Genomic DNA, 6,122 nt, shown 5'->3' on the forward strand with positions numbered 1-6,122 from the left:
TGACTGCATTGTTTGACCCGCTCATGTAACTTAATGAGACGTTCTGGCTTTGTGCAGATGTCATCTAAATTGCCTCGGTCACGAGCCAGGCAAGGCAGGCTATGTCTCTCATTTCATCCGGTTTTCCCAGGGGGTAAAAAGACAACAACCAGACATTAATCTCCAGACTGGAGACCAGAAGGACTCTGGTCCATTGGGACTCAGAAGGTCGCGGGTTCAAGGCTTCTTTAGGCCGTGAAATACGGAGCGCGGAGCTACGTCTTGAATAAGAACCCCTGCTCTGCTCACCGTCGCCTTTCCATTGAAGCACGTTTATTGTTTGCGCGTATTCACAAGTAAATTTCAGACCCGCTACGAAGCGTCATTTTCCTTGCGAGGGATCCGTAGAGAATGCAACTTCCGGATAGGAATGTGCGATGTCGTGCAGAGCCTGAAGAAAAGAAATTAACCGACTCCGTGCTGCTCATCAAATCCCATTGGAAGTACAGCTAGCTTATCTGTGATCTCGGCCAAAGCTTAATGTCTTGTTTTTGTTCATCCTTTAAAGTCAAGGTCGCTCGGTCTCCGTAAGCCAGCAGCTGCTACGTTGCGTTGAGGAAAAAATTCTTCAAATGGCTCGCGTTCCTCGGCCGGTCCGACCGCGCGCCTTCAAGGTTAACCCGCTTGAATAAGTTAGCGCGCTCATACGGCAAGGGCGCGCGCGTGGCGCTTGCAGGCCCGGAACTGTCGGGTTAAAATAATAATTCTGATCAAATAAATAAAGGTAATAAAAGAAGTGCCAATTTCAAGCAGTTCACAGTGTCAGAAACATGTAAAGATATTCACCCTTGGCCAGACACACAAACACGCGCAAGCTATTAATCATACTAACCAGGTGAGGTCTGAACCCATTCGTAATAATAAGTTCATCGTAACAAATATGAAAAATGTTACTGCTAATTGAAAATATCCCACATTTGCCCGGTGACACAGACATTTATTGTTAAGGTTGTCCATTCAGTTTCTTTTCAAAACATTTGTGTGTGTGTTTGTAAACCTTGGCATTAAAACACGCATGCACACACAGTCAAAAGAAACCGAACAGGCTCAACAGTGGCAGAGCGTCGTGGAAAAAAAAAAAAAAAAAAAAAAGACGATTATGTTACACTCTTTCTTCCACAAATTGACAGTGACTCGCTTAGAAAACACATCAATATTTGAAATCATGTGTATGCAAATACGGCGGTGTTACTCACCTCCAGCCGAGGGGGGAACCTGCGCCGGGAGCGCTTTCTGCTGCACGCTTTCCAGCCTGTTCGGGGCGGTTAGGAACATTTTAATTTATTTTGGGTACCACTCCCCCCCCCTCGGGTGCTCTATTCATCCTATGATACCACATCGAAATGCTCTTATGTGCAACATTATCGCCATTTCGTTCAACCGCCGCCCTCCGTCATTGTTTGTCACGTTTTGTTCTCACGCGCCAGCCGCAGATTCACATCAAATCACACTTCAGTCACAAATGCAGATAACTGACAAAAGCCGCTTTAGCTTATGACAGGGGTGTCAAACTCATTTTCACAGAGGAGCACATCAGCATAACACTCGCTCTCAAAGGGCCACATGTAACGGTAACAGTACAAATGTAACTAAATATAACCTGATGTAATGTTAAATAATCCAAAGTGTTACATATGCATTTGCAAAGATGTAAAAAACTTCAATACTTTTATATTGCCAGCTTAAGAAACCCACATTTCCCCATCAATCAATGATCAAACTATCCAGGTGAATGAAAACAAATATCATTTTATATCAATATCAATTTGTTTTTCTAGAAGCCCATACAGTGTATGGGCTCTCTGTCCTTGAAGCAGACCCCAAACTCCATGTTTGGTGTCCAAATGCCGATGTAGCTTGTACTCTTTATTAAGCGACGCTGCCTCGTAACACAAAAGACATACCGCTCTTTCTCCTTGAAGCACAAACATGTATCTTCCCTCTCATCTTTCCTGAAACAGCCTTCCATCTGCATCAACTTTTCTCATCCTGGACATTTAGGGATCATTGGTATTTCTCAATTCCACTTGTTGAAAAGGGCATCGATGTCAATGCACTGCGATCTGATGGCGGGACGCCGTCACTTGGCGGGTAACGTGACCGGGATGAATTGTGGGGAATGTAGTGTACGGTTAATGCACGTGGTTGACTTATTCATTTGAAGACAATCAGACCTTTTAAGATGCTGTCGCAGGCCACATAAAAAGACGCGCCTTGAGTTCGACAATTGCGGCCAAATTTGTATTCAAATTTGTATTTGCATCGACTTGAAAGACAAAAAAAGAAAGAGACAATATTTGTATGATTCACTCTTTTTATCTATGAACATTTAGCGACTATCACTCAACAATGATTCTCACCTAAGTACTTAAGCAGGCCTATGCTAGCATCACAGCTTAACCAACCGCTAGCTCTGCGGAAGATGCTTAAAAGATCGGTAAACAATCAAGCAAAATGACCACTCGAGTACTTATTTCACACATTAATAAACCAGATGACAACTTAAACTGCGACACTGAACACGAATTTCACGTATTTTTTCACATACCTGCCGGCTTTCGGCCGGAGTCGGGTCCACAGCGACACCTAGTGGTGAGGGATGTTATCGCACGATTATTCAGACTCGCTATGAAGGCAGTGATTTGTAACAAGAGTGGATGTTCGGGCGGGCGGTGGTGGCGGTGGTGTGTGTTTGGGCAGTCACTTTTTATTTTACGACTGGTAAAGGCTATTTTTCCATGCCTCTACACACACCTGGTGTGTGGAGCTGTCACTGAATATTTATATCTAAAAATAAGCAATACATCAGAGAGCCGACTTCAAGGGCAAATGCAACTAAGAAAATAGTTCTTCAGTGTAATATGGAAAAATAAATAGGTGTCAATTACAGCTATGTCTGTTGCTCTTCTCTTCACAAATATCCGTTCGTGATTCAATGACTTTGATGACTGTCTACCTGAGTAGTGATAAATAATAACGATAAATACATCTATATAGTGCTTTTCATCCAAGAGCTGCACAAAAGAGATTAGGAAAGAAAGGAACACTAACTGGAAAATCATTCATTCATGCATTCATTGTGGATTCTGGAGGCCAGGAAGCACCGGAATTGTTGATTTGCAGTGAAGATACAGGGTGTCTGCTACATCCATCCATCGATCGATCGATCGATCGATCCATCCATCCATCCATCCATCCATCCATCCATCCATCCATCTATCTATCTACCCATCTATCTATCTATCTACCCATCTATCTATCTACCTATCGATCGATCCATTGATCCATCCATCTATATATCTATCTATCTGTCCGTCCAGCCATCCAACAATCTATCTATCTAGCCATCAATTCATCTATATTTCTGTCCGTACGTCTATCTATCTATCTATCTATCTATCTATCTTTCTACCCATCTATCTATCTACCTATCGATCGATCCATTGATCCATCCATCTATATATCTATCTATCTGTCCGTCCAGCCATCCAACAATCTATCCATCCATCCATCTATCCATCCATCCATCCATCCATCCATCCATCCATCCATCCATCCATCCATCGGCCCGAGTTTTGTGTCTGGACTTTGGAGTTTTTCGGCACCTCCATCTTGGAGCTCAGAGGTTTTAGAAACCAAACGTCACTGTTTCTGCACTCTGTGGTTTTTAATGGCCATTTGCGATACAACATCCTGTCACTCGCCACAGCGTACGGTTCTCCAAATGCTAGATTTCTGTCAAACGCATGGCTTCATTATTAATGGACTGCCTTGCAATTGGGATGATATCGCGGTGTTTAACAAAGAGGTTATATGGGTGCTAACGGGGGTGAAATGCATCTAGATTGAAATAACAAGCAGATCTGACAATTCTGCTTTACGTCTGATGCTTTATCGGCGTCGGATGTCACTCATGTTCCACGGCGCCGTCTCTTACACCCTCAGTTCGGCCTTGACAAAAAGAATTTTCTGCCGACAGTCAGTCTTGTTGATGTTTCTGCTCTTCAAGCGATATGTTTTTTAGTTTGTTTCTTTCTTTCTCTACCTTACTGGCACACGGAGTTGTCAAACACGAAGCCGCCTCGAACACGACCACGTCTGCCGGAGCCGCACAGCAGCACTGAGTCATTCTCTACGCTTTCACTGCTTTTTTTTTTTTTCTCCTTATTCATACGAGTCCTGCAGGAAGACGAGCCCCAACCCAACAGATGTAGATGTGCTTCGTGCACAGCAAAGCGCTCATTTGCAGTGTATATAAATGATGGCAATCGTTTACTCTGCCCCCGAGCGACGTCTGAAAAAACACCAAAATAAGCTCACGAGCACGAGAAGCCGCTCCGAGGGTTAATTCGGCGCCCGTCTCAATTTCCAAAGTGAGCGACGCCGCCGTCCCGGGCCGGGTCAGCGTTAATCCAGGTGTTCTACGGACGACCGGCTCACACTCATTATCCTTTTGTTGTTCATTTTCTGAAATGGGAAATTGAATTAATGTAAAAAATAATTAGAGGTTATTTGTGGCTTGTAAACATTTCTTCGGTTCTGCACAATCTTGAAAAATAATTGAATTTGTTTTATTCATTAATTTATCTTTTCATTATTTACAGAGCCATCTATATTAATATACAGCTCTTTCTTGCTCGCAGTGATGATTCCCTTCATTCATTTGCAATCATTACGTATAGAGACATTTTCCAGGCAACGTGGGGTCTCCACTGAACCTCCTGCATGTGGGAGGAACCCGGAGAACCCTGAGGAACCCCATGCAGACATGTGGAGAACATGGAGACTCCACATGGAAAGACCTCCTGAGGGAATCCAACCGGGGACCTTCTGCTGTGAGGCAGAAGTACCGAACCACAATGTGGTCGCCACAATAATGAAGCACTTTTAAGTTAATTGATCAATCTATTCATCCAATTTATTTAATCGATCAATCTACCTGTATTTATCAAATTTATTTTGCTCGAGAAGTGAAGAGTCCCTTCAAGTTCACGTCTTTATTTCTTTGTTTGACGCTGAGCACAATGAGGTCAAAGTCTTCTGCGATGCTGTTGTATTTTTTGAAAATAAATTTTTCAAGCGAGCTACAAATCCAGCCCCCCAATTAGAAAACAAACAAGCAAATACCGTTTCTTTTTTTCTTTTTAGCTTCAGTTAGACAAAGGATTTGGAACAATAATTAGTACTCGGAATCTCTTTTATAGGAAAAAAGATAAAATAATCGGAAATCGTTGTTTCCGGCACGAGACATTCAGAGCTTAAAAGTTCAAACAGGCTCAGAAATGAGGTTCCCGGTAACAAACACCTGAGGGTGGAGCAGCGGCAGGAGGAAAAACAGAAGCTCCATTCGGCGCCCAAATATAACAAAGAACCATTGCTTTGGTATCAAGGAAGAACGTGGAGAAACGTGGAACGCCGTGAGGAGCAACCTGCCGTACATGAGCTAGCGCAGGGACGCTCGATCACAAAAGCGACGAGGGTCGATGGCGGAGCCCTGCCTTTACAAAATAAACTCCACCGCATGAAAACTCCACCGCCACCTACAAAATACACTTCAGTACAGGTAGTGTGGGAAGAACGCATGTCATCAAAAATAGCTGTTAGCCTAGCATCCATCCCCACGGCAACACTGACGCCCTTGACTGACATACAGTGAAGCCATAACCAGATCTTGATCCGAAAACCGTTCCACCATGACTGACGGACATACATGCTCAAGCTGTTAGGCAAGAGAAACAATACATATTTGGAATATTAAGCATACTTGGCTTATATTTATATAAATGCATGTAAATGTGTGTGTGTGAATGAGAGGAGCCCAGCTGAAACGGTGAGGCTACAAGGAGATCAAGAAGTTGGGAGGATTTCAAGTACTTTGGGTCAACAGTCCAGAACAACGGAGAATGTGGAAAAGGACTGAAGAAACAGGTTCAAGCAGGTTGCAATGGGCGGAGATAAATGTCAGGCGTACGAAAAGATAGAAGACCATCAGCCAGAATGAAAGGAAAGGTGGAGGAGAAGGTGGTGAGATGATCTACAAACAGTGAGGATGATCAAAAGACAGCAGGCAGAGCTGGAGGTTG

The sequence above is a fragment of the Fistularia commersonii genome, chromosome 8 (assembly GCF_037954325.1).
Source record: "Fistularia commersonii isolate RoL2024-O1a breed Wild chromosome 8, RoL_Fcom_v1.0, whole genome shotgun sequence".
Classification (NCBI taxonomy): Eukaryota; Metazoa; Chordata; class Actinopteri; order Syngnathiformes; family Fistulariidae; genus Fistularia; species Fistularia commersonii.